Source organism: Heterodontus francisci, chromosome 3 (assembly GCF_036365525.1).
Source record: "Heterodontus francisci isolate sHetFra1 chromosome 3, sHetFra1.hap1, whole genome shotgun sequence".
Lineage (NCBI taxonomy): Eukaryota > Metazoa > Chordata > Chondrichthyes > Heterodontiformes > Heterodontidae > Heterodontus > Heterodontus francisci.
Window position 1 is genome coordinate 144,196,195 of NC_090373.1, and position 12,759 is coordinate 144,208,953.

Here is a 12,759-nt window from a genome sequence, read left to right on the forward strand (position 1 = left end):
CGATGGGAACCTTTGCAAGGAGTCAGAGGAGGGGAGATCAAAGACAAGAACAAAAGACAGTAAGGGGAATAAGAAAAGTGATAGGCAGAGAAATCGAGGGCCAGAATCAAACAGGGCCACAGTGAAAAATAGTGGGAAGGGGACAATTAATGTTAAAAAGACAAGCCTTAAGGCTTTGTGCCTTAACGCGTGGAGCATTCACAATAAAGTGGATGAATTAATTGCACAAATAGATGTAAATGGATATGATCCTATCCTGAGTGGTGTGAAACAGGGCTGTGTTCTCGCACCCACACTTTTTGGGATTTTCTTCTCCCTGCTGCTCTCACATGCGTTCAAATCATCGGAAGAAGGAATTTTCCTCCACACAAGATCAGGGGGCAGGTTGTTCAACCTTGCCCGTCTAAGAGCGAAGTCCAAAGTACGGAAAGTCCTCATCAGAGAACTCCTCTTTGCTGACGATGCTGCTTTAACATCTCACACTGAAGAGTGCCTGCAGAGTCTCATCGACAGGTTTGCGGCTGCCTGCAATGAATTTGGCCTAACCATCAGCCTCAAGAAAACGAACATCATGGGGCAGGACGTCAGAAATGCTCCATCCATCAATATTGGCGACCACGCTCTGGAAGTGGTTCAAGAGTTCACCTACCTAGGCTCAACTATCACCAGTAACCTGTCTCTAGATGCAGAAATCAACAAGCGCATGGGTAAGGCTTCCACTGCTACGTCCAGACTGGCCAAGAGAGTGTGGGAAAATGGCGCACTGACACGGAACACAAAAGTCCGAGTGTATCAGGCCTGTGTCCTCAGTACCTTGCTCTATGGCAGCGAGGCCTGGACAACGTATGCCAGCCAAGAGCGACGTCTCAATTCATTCCATCTTCGCTGCCTCCGGAGAATACTTGGCATCAGGTGGCAGGACTATATCTCCAACACAGAAGTCCTTGAAGCGGCCAACACCCCCAGCTTATACACACTACTGAGTCAGCGGCGCTTGAGATGGCTTGGCCATGTGAGCCGCATGGAAGATGGCAGGATCCCCAAAGACACATTGTACAGCGAGCTCGCCACTGGTATCAGACCCACCGGCCGTCCATGTCTCCGCTATAAAGACGTCTGCAAACGCGACATGAAATCGTGTGACATTGATCACAAGTCGTGGGAGTCAGTTGCCAGCATTCGCCAGAGCTGGCGGGCAACCATAAAGACAGGGCTAAATTGTGGCGAGTCGAAGAGACCTAATAGTTGGCAGGAAAAAAGACAGAGGCGCAAGGGGAGAGCCAACTGTGCAACAGCCCCGACAAACAAATTTCTCTGCAGCACCTGTGGAAGAGCCTGTCACTCCAGAATTGGCCTTTATAGCCACTCCAGGCGCTGCTTCACAAACCACTGACCACCTCCAGGCGCGTATCCATTGTCTCTCGAGATAAGGAGGCCCAAAAGGAAAGGGATATGATATAGTTGGGACTACGGAGACATGGCTGCAAGGTGACCAGGGATGGGAAATGAACATCCAGGGATATTCAGTATTTAGGAAGGACAGAAAAAAAGCAAAAGGCAATGGAGTTGACTTGCTGGTTAAAGAGGAAATTAACGCAATATTGAGGAAAGATATTAGCTCTGACGATGTGGAATCTGTATGGCTGGATTTGAGAAACACTAAGGGGCAAAAAACGTTAGTGGGTGTTGTATATAGACCCCTAAACTGTAGTGGTGATGTTGGGAATGGCATTAAACAGGAAATTAGAGATGCATGCGATAAAGGAACATCTGTAATTATGGGTGAATTTAATCTGCATATAGATTGGGCAAATCAAATTAGCCACAATACCACAGAGGAGGAATTCTTGGCGTGTATACAGGATGGTTTTCTGGACCAATACGTTGAGGAACCAACTAGAGAATAGGCCATCCTAGACTGAGTATTGTGTAATGAGAGAGGAATAATTGACAATCTAGTTGTGCGAGACCCCTTGGGGGTGAGCGACCATAATATGATAGAATTCTTCATCAAGATGGAGAGTGACGTAGTTGATTCTGAGACCAGGGTCCTGAATCTTAGTAAAGGAAATTACGAAGGTATGAGGTGCGAGTTGACTTTGCTGGATTGGGAACCGTTTCTTAAAGGGTGGAAAGGCAATGGCAAACATTCAAAGAGCACATGGATGAACTGCAACAATTGTTTACTCCTGTCTGGCGCAAAAGTAAAGTGGGAGAGGTAGCCAAACCATGGCTTACAAGGGAAATTAGAGATAACATTAGATCCAAGGAAGAGGCATATAAATTTGCCAGAAAAAAACAAACCTGAGGATTGGGAGCAGTTTAGAATTCAGCAAAGGAGGACCAAGGGATTGATTAAGAAGGGGAAAATAGAGTACGAGAGCAAGCTTGCGGGGAACATAAAAACTGACTGTAAAAGTTTCTATAGGTATGTGAAGAGAAAAAGATTGGTGAAGACAAATGTAGGTCCCTTACAGTCAGAAATAGGGGAATTTATTATGGGGAACAAAGAAATGGTTGACCAACTAAATGCATACTTTGGTTCTGTCTTCACAAAGGAGGACACAAATATCATACAAGAAATGTTGGGGAACACAGGGTTGAGTGAGAGAGAGGAACTGAAAGAAATCAGTATGAGTAGAGAAATGGTGTTGAGGAAATTGATGGGATTGAAGGCCGATAAATTCACAGGCCCTGATGGTCTGCATCCCAGAGTACTTAAGGAACTGGCCCTAGAAATAGTGGATGCATTGGTGGTCATCTTCCAAGATTCTATAGACTCTGGAACAGTTCCTACAGATTGGAGGGTAGCCAATGTAACCCCACTATTTAAAAAGGGAGGTAGAGAGAAAACAGGGAATTATAGACCAGTCAGCCTGACGTCGGTAGTGGGGAAAATTCTAGAGTCCATTATCAAAGATTTTATAGCAGAGCACTTGGAGAACAGTGGTAGAATTGGACAGAGTCAGCATGGATTTACGAAAGGGAAATCATGCTTGACAAATCTACTAGAATTCTTCGAGGATGTAACTAGTAGAGTTAATGAGCGGGAGCCAGTGGATGTGGTTTATTTGGACTTTCAGAAGGTTTTCGACAAAGTCCCACATAAGGGATTTGCGTGTAAAATTAAAGTGCATGAGATTGGGGGTAGTGTATTGAGATGGATAGAAAATTGGTTGGTAGACAGGAAACAAAGAGTAGGATAAATGGGTCTTTTTCCAAATGGCAGGCAGTGATCAGTGGGGTACCGCAGGGATCGGTGCTAAGACCCCAGCAATTCACAATATATATTAATGATTTAGATGAGGGAACTAAATGTAATATCTCCAAATTTGCAGATGACACAAATCTGGGTGGGAGGGTGAGTTGTGAGGAGGATGCTGAGAGGCTTCAGGATGATTTGGACAAGTTCAGTGAGTGGGCTAATGCATGGCAAATGCAGTATAATGTGGATAAATGTGAGGTTATCCACTTTGGTAGCAAAAACAGGAAGGCAGGTTATTATCTGAACAGCTATAAATTGAGAGAGGGGAATATGCAGCGAGACCTGGGTGTTCTCGTACACCAGTCGCTGAAGGTAAGCATGCAGGTGCAACAGGCAGTAAAAAAGGCAAATGGTATGTTGGCCTTCATAGCAAGAGGATTGGAGTACAGGAGCAGGGATGTCTTGCTGTAATTATACAGGGCCTTGGTGAGGCCACATCTGGAGTATTGTGTGCAGTTTTGGCCTCCTTATCTGAGGAAGGATGTTCTTGCTATAGAGGGAGTGCAGCGAAGGTTTACCAGACTGATTCCTGGGATGGCGGGACTGATGTATGAGGACAGCTTGAGTCAGTTAGGATTATATTCGCTGGAGTTTAGAAGAGTGAGGGGGGAATCTCATAGAAACCTAAAACATTTTAACAGGACTAGACAGGGTAGATGCAGGAAAGATGTTCCCGATGGTGGGGGAGTCCAGAACCAGAGGTCATAGTCTAAGGATACAGGGTAAACCTTTCAGGACTGAGATGAGGAGAAATTTCTTCACCCAGAGAGTGGTGAACCTGTGGAATTCATTGCCACAGAAAGCAGTTGAGGCCAAAACATTATATATTTTCAAGAAGGAGTTAGATATAGCTCATGGGTTTAAAGGGATAAAAGGGTATGGGGAGAAAGCAGGAACAGGTTACTGAGTTAGATGATCAGCCATGATCATAATGAATGGCGGAGCAGGCTTGAAGGGCCAAATGGCCTACTCCTGCTCCTATTTTCTATGTTTCTATGATTCAATGGAGAGCTTGAATTAAGTGGACAGCGGACAGCCTTCAAAAGCCTTCAGATTCCTGGTCATTGAAAGGTGGTGGCGCCGAGGCAAGTCCTCGTAAGCTGACCTGTTCTGCAGTCTCCATCTAGGCTTGCTTAGTGAGGCAGGAGGACCACTTGGAATTGCTGAGAAAGAGGACCTATGCCTTTTCCTTGCAGCCTGGAGGAGAATCTTCAGGGAGGCACCGTTAAACCATGGAGCCACCCTGTGCCTTGCCTCTGCCATCCTGCGGCATCTGTCTCTGGGGGTGCTGAGGGATCCAGGTGTCACAACTGCAACGGCTTCACTGGAGATCACTGTAAATCAGTCCAAGGCAGCAATGTAAGCAGGGCTGGCAAGGCTTTAAATATGACGCCAGCACCTGCTCCAGAGACATCTGACGCCATATTTGGCATCTCACATCCCGCCCCACTGCATGATTAGCCGGGTCCCACACTTCCATTTTTATAATTGGCCTCCCATTGTGTGATCACAGTGGGCCTGCCTCCCACGTGATGAGCGGGGATGGCGCCCACTTCCGGGTCCGCCGCCAGGACCCGTTGCCTGCAGTGGAAGCAATGGGCACGAGGTAATCCCATATCGGATGGCACTCTCACCTCAGTGTCAGAAGGTTCTGGGTTCAAGTCCACGCCAGGACTTGAGCACAGAAGTCTCGGCTGGCATTCCAGTGCAGTACTGAGGGACTGTTACACTGTTGTCTTTCGGATGAGACGTTAAACTGAGGCCCAGTCTGCCCGCTCAGGTGGACGTCAAAGATCCCATGGTGCTATTTTGAAAAAGAGCAGAGAAGTTATCCCTGGTGTCCTGGTCAATATTTTATCCCTCAATCAACATCAGAAAAACAGATTATCTGGTCATTATCACATTGCTGGGAGGTTGCTGTGTACAAATTGGCTGCTGTGTTGCCTACATTACAACAGTGACTACTTCAAATGTACTTCATTGTCTGTGAAGTTCTTTGATGTCCAGTGGTCGTGAAAGGCGCTATATAAATGCAAGTCTTTCTTTTCTTATATTGTGATTGTTGTGCTCTTTTTTGGGCTCTATCCAACTTCATGGCTGCTTTCTAGCACTTGCTGCATTTTTAAAATTTCTTCTTACTGAGTGTGTTTTCTATATGTTTGATTTTTTTTTTAAAAGACATCGGAATCTGTCACATTAAAAAGAGAAATGTTTCCACAATGTCATTTTCTTAAACACTCTGAAGTCGAGTTTCCGCGGTCTGGGTGGAATCAATTGAATCAGCGCAAGTGATTGTAGCAAAAGCGAGTTCCAGCCCAAACACGCTAAACTTGTTTGTAACGCGTTCTTTTACGCTTATTCCACGCCCCCAGGTCGAATAGTAGAGATGGCAATATTGCATCCATTTGCGAGATGTCATCAAATTGTTCTTGTTTTTAATTGACTCCCCGGCACCAATATTGCTGAGAGAGTAATTAAAATTACCTATTGGCCAATACAGAGATAGTTAAATCAAGTTGCGCACTGTTCCTATTAAAATCAGTTACGCCACTTCAAACATGTTCAATAATAAAATTTAAATTAATTTAAACAATTAATCTTAAGGCAGGGCACACAACCGTGAGAAATTTACAGGGAGAAGTCTTCTTAAATTCTGATCTTCAGTTTCACGCTCTTCGCAGTCATCGATTGTATTTGTTTAAGCTGCTCTGTTGTGTCGATTCACCGGAAATTTTATGTTTGGAATTATGCCAGTGAGTTAAGCGGAAACGTTCAAAACAGAAAAAGGGTAGGATTTCAAGCACATTTTGAAAATTTCACGATTGCGCCAAAAATTGGAAACTGAACCATACTGTTTAAAGTGTGTAAATGATGGTTTAATGGATTAGAGCTTTAATTTTCATTAAATCACTCAAGAGAAAAAGGGATTTAAAGATATGTGACCTATGTTCCACGCTTTTCTCGAGCCCCAATTGCTTCTGCTGATTTCTGCTTGTTTTATGCGGATTTTTATGTTGATAAGATTCTCAGGAAATTTCGGCAAAGATTGCTATTGGCAAGTTGGGCATAGAAACTGGCATAAATCAGATCAAGGAAATTCCAGTTCGCCTGCCTTTTGAGAGATCTGTAGTGTACCAGGTTTTCTGTATAAAATGAAATGTTGCATTGGATCTAGCCATATATAACCTTGTACAACTAGAATGATAAATTAGCTTCATAACATAGATATGGAGAAGAATGTCTAATGACAAGGGGTTAATCCCACAGACCTTCAGTCACGGTGAAGGGCGGCGCAATGGTTAGCACCGCAGCTTCACAGCTCCAGTGACCCGGGTTCAAATCTGGGTACTGCCTGTGTGGAGTTTGCAAGTTCTCCCTGTGTCTGCGTGGGTTTCCTCTGGGTGCTCCGGTTTCCTCCCACATGCCAAAGACTTGCAGGTTGATAGGTAAATTGGCCATTATAAATTGCCCCTAGTATAGGTAGGTGGTAGGGAAATATAGGGACGGGGGGGATGTGGTAGGAATATGGCATTCGTGTAGGATTAGTATAAATGGGTGGCTGATGGTCGGCACAGACTCGGTGGGCTGAAGGGCCTGTTTCAGTGCTGTATCTCTTTAAAAAAAAAAGATCATTGAGTTCAAGGCAGGTTAGCATGGTGAAATGATTCAAAGACTACAGTTTTAGGATTATGGGCTACACTGATTGTGAAATCTGAAAAAGAAAAAAAATCTTGCTTATACAAGGTCTTACCATGTTATCAAAATTCTTCATACAAATAATTGCTCTTTGAAGTGCAATGACACAGCAGCCATTCTCACAAACAGCAATGAGATGAATGACAAGTTAACCTCCTTTTTAGTGGTATCGATTGAGGGAGGACTGTCAGCCAGCACGCTGGGAGAAACCTCGGCTCTTATTTGAAAAGCATCACAGGATCTTTAAAATCCATCTGGACATCTGATCTTAACAATGCACCCAAATGAGTGCACTTGTAACACAACACTCTCTCGGTGTGGTACATACCTCATGAGGATGATTCCGTGATCCAGTGCTCACAGTAAGGATGCATTTCCGGAAATTGTAGCTTGTAGCCTATGATTATCCATCTATCGAATTCCTAAGATCCATACCCTGTGAACATTGCATTCAGCCCTAATGGGCTTAAAATCTGGGTGGGATTCAAAGCCATAAACACCAGACCAATTGCTAAAAATGCAGTCAATAGAGCCAAACTGCCATTGTGAATATCTGCTTGCGATATGTGAAAACACATGCAGCCAATTGTAAAACTGTAACAATCAGGCCTTGGGGTGTTTGTATAGTTACGGTGACCATGATTGTTCTGCAAGCTTTATAACCTGGGCTGTAAACAGTGATGGGGTAGCAGTTTCTGAAATACATCTGAAAGGATCTGGGGCAAGTTCTTTGTTTAGTGCATTTGCAGAATTCTATAGTAGAGCTTATTATATCCCTTTGCAAATTTAGAAGTTGATAAGCCTAAGTTACAAGGTCCTTGCAGCTGCTTGTTTTTACCCGACAGAACAAAAGTTTGCAATCAAGGCCATTCATGAGTTGTCATCTTCTTGGGAGCTTCAAGATTGGGTACAGTAAAATTTCCTCTCTATGTGGTCATCACTGTAGCATTTGGTGCAGGTTGCAGTATGTTCACTTCTACTATTGTCACTTAAGGATGCAAAGTACTGCAATATATGCCAAATTAATTTAATTTTTGACATTTCCTCCAATAGTGACTACACTTTAAAAGTACCTCATTAGCTGTAAAGGGCTTTGGGACACAATATGTGCACTATAAATGCAAGTTATTTTTTCTTTCTTTGGTGCATTTTGCAGTATATTCACTTGTAAAGTGATGAGAGTAAATTTTTCTTGATCAGTTACTGGTGTAAAACTGACAGAATCTAATCAGGTGGAAGAGGAATATTAGGCTGAAAACCTTTTCGCCAGCTCTTTATCACATGAATTCATTCCAGGATATGGTAGGGATGCTATAACATGATGCAAATGATACAACTATGGTTCAACTGTCATTTGCCTCCTAGCAACACTCTAGTGTGATCCCAGTGTCCAGCACATGCTATGGGCTGAGGCAGAGGTTGAATTTTGAAGAACCATTTTGATAAAGGCAGAGTGATCGATTGCATTAGGTAAAGATGTAATTTTAAATATTTTAATCTTCACCTGTTATTTTGCTTTAATAAAGGGTTTTCATTTGTATCTGCTGTGCCCGGCCCTCCGTTTGAACTTAGTAATGAAGAGAATGAAAGTTACGATGACCATGAAAGTAGACAATGTGATAAAGCACAGCCTTCCCTGGAGACACTATGGGACCAGCAGCTGATCCATGTTCGAGATTTTCTAGTCTTCCTTACATTTTAGGCCCCACGGGGGCCGGAAACAGAGGTGGGTGGGTGCTAAAAGCAACACTGCCGACCTACAGACTGCATCCCACCCCTGGGCTAATTTCCTGGAGTTGGGATGGGAGTCACTGGGTAGCCAATTAACTCAATTAAGGGCCTATTAAAGCCTGTTAACAGAGGTTGACTGGGATTTACCAGTCGGTCTCCAGGCTCCCGTAGCCGGTGGGGGACTGTTTAGCTGCCTGGAGGCAGTCTCCTGGCAGCAGATTGGGAGGGTCAGTACTCCAGGTAGGCCTAGAGGCCCTCTCTGCCTGCCTGGCTGCAGCAGCAGCCACAGACTTCCCTGTAGAGTGGCTACCCCCACCACCGCCACCCTCCCTCCCCCGCCAACACCGCCAACAGTGGTGGCCTGGTGGCAAAAGCCATTTTTTATTTAAACTTTTAAAAAAAATTGGAGGGTGCCTCCATTTTGAAGCACCCTCTATCTCACTTTCCTTCCATTGTATCCTGCCACTGCTTTCAAGCTGGATGCCTCTGATTGGCCATCCACCTTTGAGAGCCCACCTACCATCCTTAATTGGACAGCAAGCCTGCCTTCTGGTCATTAATTGGCCGCTTCAGGAAAAATCATAATGAGTGACTGCTTCCCACACAAAGCGGGCTTCTGACCTACATCTGAATCTGATGGCAAGGTTCAGAAGCCTGAATAGAAAATCCACCCTATAATTCAGAAAATGACCTTCTCTCCATCGTAAGGTCAGAAGTGGGGATGTTCACTGATGATTGCACAATGTTCAGCACCATTCGCATCTCCTCAGATACTGAAGCAGCCCATATCCATATGCAGCAAGACATGGACAGCATCCAGGCTTGAGCTGATAATTCACAAGTAACATTCATGCCACACAAGTGGCAGGCAATGCCCATCTCAAACCAGAGAGGATCTAACCATCTCCCCTTGATATTCAATGGCATTACCATCGCTGAATCCCCCACTATCAACATCATGGGAGTTACCATTGACCAGAAACTGAACTGGACCAGCCAAACAAATGCTGTGGCTACAAGAGCAGGTCAGAGGATGGGAATTCTGCGGCAAGTAACTCACCTCCTGACTCCCCAAAGCCTGTCCACCATCTACAAGGCACAAGTCAGGAATGTGTTGGAATATTCTCCACTTGCCTGGATGGGTGCAGTTCAAACAACACTCAAGAAACTCGACACCATCCAGGACAAAGCAGCCCACTTGATTGGCACCCCATCACCACCTTCAACATTCATTCCCTTCACCACCGACGCACAGTGGCAGCAGTGTGTACCATCTACAAGGTGCACTGCAGCAATGCACCAAGGCTCCTTAGACAGCACCCTCCTAAACTGCAACCTCTACCACCTCAAAGGACAAGGACAGCAGATGCATGGGAACATCACCACCTACAAGTTCCCCTCCAAGCGACACACCATCCTGACTTGGAAATATATCGCCATTCCTTCACTGTCGCTGGGTCAAAATCCTGGAACTCCCTTCTCAACAGCACTGTTGGTGTATCTACCCCACATGGACTGCAGCGGTTCAAGAAGGCAGCTCACCACCACCTTCTCAAGGGCAATTAAGGATGGGCCATAGATGCTGACCTAGCCAGCAATGCCCACATCTGATGAATGAACTGAAGAAAAAAAGACTTCAGAAGAACTTGTTGCCTATCCCTTCTAGAGGGAGCCAACAGAGACAACATTCAAGACAAGATTTGCAGTGTTTTGATGCACATTGAGCAAAGGAATTCTTGCCAAAGTAACCAGTAATTTGATGCATTTTCAGATCCAGTCATTAAAAAATAAAGGAAATACTCACATTTCAAAAATGTTAAATTTGGGCAGTTGACGCTGAGCAGCAAATGCTATTCTTACACGTTTGCACTGGCTGTTTGATGTTGATAATTTACAAGAATATTAATTTAATGGTACATTATCTCAAATAATAACTGATCCTTACCCAACGAGGATAGCAAACTGAAGGTCATCCAAGATCAGCTTGGGTGGTCAGCCCATGATTTGTGCCTGAGATAACTCGAGCAAATTCCAGACATTGACAGACAAAACATTATCCTAGTCTATATACAAGTACACAAACACATGCCTAGTCTTTTGTGCAATTGAATGCCCACAGGATTTCTCCCTCTTGTCTGCTGTAACTCCAGCATATCAGTGGAAACTTGTGAAAAGTCATATTAAATATTTACGCCACCTATCCTGGGTTTTTGAGGCTTTTTAGCTAAAGTCATGGTGAACCTCTGGAAATTCACTATCTTTAATTCTCAATTGTTTTTGCTTTTATAGAAGATAGCTCGTAAAATTCCACAGTGCCAGCAATTTGGAATAAACACCAATTGATCTTTTTAATTCATTCTCAGGATATGGTGTCACCAGCAAGGCCAGCATTTATTGTCCTTGAAAAGGTAGTAGTGAGCCTTCAAAGGACAGTCATATTTGCCAGTCTGGAAAACTAGCACAAGCTGACCACCAGCTTCAATAAATGCTCCCTTGTTCATGACTCCACTACCAGATGAAATAGTTTCTCTCTATCTAATCTGTCCACTCTTTTAATCATCTTCAACACCTCTATTACATCAAACCTTATTTAGGCTATTCTGTGCAACCTGACCTCATAATTTAATCCCTTTGGTCCAGGTATCATTCTAGTGAATCTGCACTGCCAATTTATCCTTCCTAAGGTTTGGTGCCCAGTACTGCATGCAGTACTCCAGATGGGGTCTAATCAGAGCTTTATATAATTGGAACATATCTTCCATCCCTTTATATTCCAGGCCCCTTGTGATAAATATTTTCAGTGAGTTACCAGCACTTAACAAGCACAGACAGGCAGCATACTGAGTGGATAGGGATGGTGGGAATCCAGTGGCTCCTCTGTCGAGCCTAATCAAAAGTTGGCTTCTTAAGTGGTGGGGGAGATGGTGGCATATTGATAATGTTACTGAACAAGTAATCTAGAGGTCCAGGCTAATGCTCTGGGGACGCAGGTTCAAATCCCACCACGGCAGCTGGTGGAATTTGAATTCAATTAATAAATTAAATTAATAATCTGGAATTGAAAGCTAGTCTCAGTAATGGTGCCATGAAACTATAATTGATTGTTGTAAAAACCCATCTGGTTCACTAATATCCTTCAGGGAAGGAATTCTGCCCTCCTTATCTGGTCTGGCCTACACATAACTCCAGACCCACAGCAATGTGGTTGACTCTCAACTGCCCGCTGAAATGACCTAGCAAGCCACTCTCCCAGTTTCTCCGTCTCCGACGCATCTGCTCTGATGATGCTACCTTCCATGACAGTGCTTCTGATATGACCTCCTTTGTCCTCAACCGAGGATTTACCCCCACTGTGGTTGACAGGGCCCTCAACCGTGTCCGACCCATTCCCCGCACCTCTACCCTCACCCCTTCCCCTCCCTCCCAGAACCGTGACAGGGTTCCCCTTGTCCTGACTTTTCATCCCACCAGCCTCCATATCCAAAGGATCATCCTCCGCCATTTTCGCCACCTCCAGCGTGATGCCACTACCAGTCGGATCTTCCCCTCCCTTCCCCTGTCAGCATTCCGAAGGGATCGTTCCCTCCGCGACACCCTGGTCCACTCCTCCATTACCCCCACCACCTCGTCCCCGTCCCAGGGCACCTTCCCCTGCAATCGCAGGAGGTGTAATACCTGCCCATTTACCTCCTCTCTCCTCACTATCCCAGGCCCCAAACACTCCTTTCAGGTGAAGCAGCGATTTACTTGTACTTCTTTCAATGTAATATACTGTATTCGCTGCTCACAGTGTGGTCTCCTCTACATTGGGGAGACCAAGCGCAGACTGGGTGACCGCTTTGCGGAACATCTCCGCTCAGTCCGCAAGCAGAACCCTGAGCTTCCGGTTGCTTGCCATTTCAACACTCCCCCCTGCTCTCATGCTCACATCTCTGTCCTGGGATTGCTGCAGTGTTCCAGTGAACATCAACGCAAGCTCGAGGAACAGCATCTCATCTACCGATTAGGCACACTACAGCCTGCCGGACTGAACATTGAGTTCAATAATTTCAGAGCATGACAGCCCC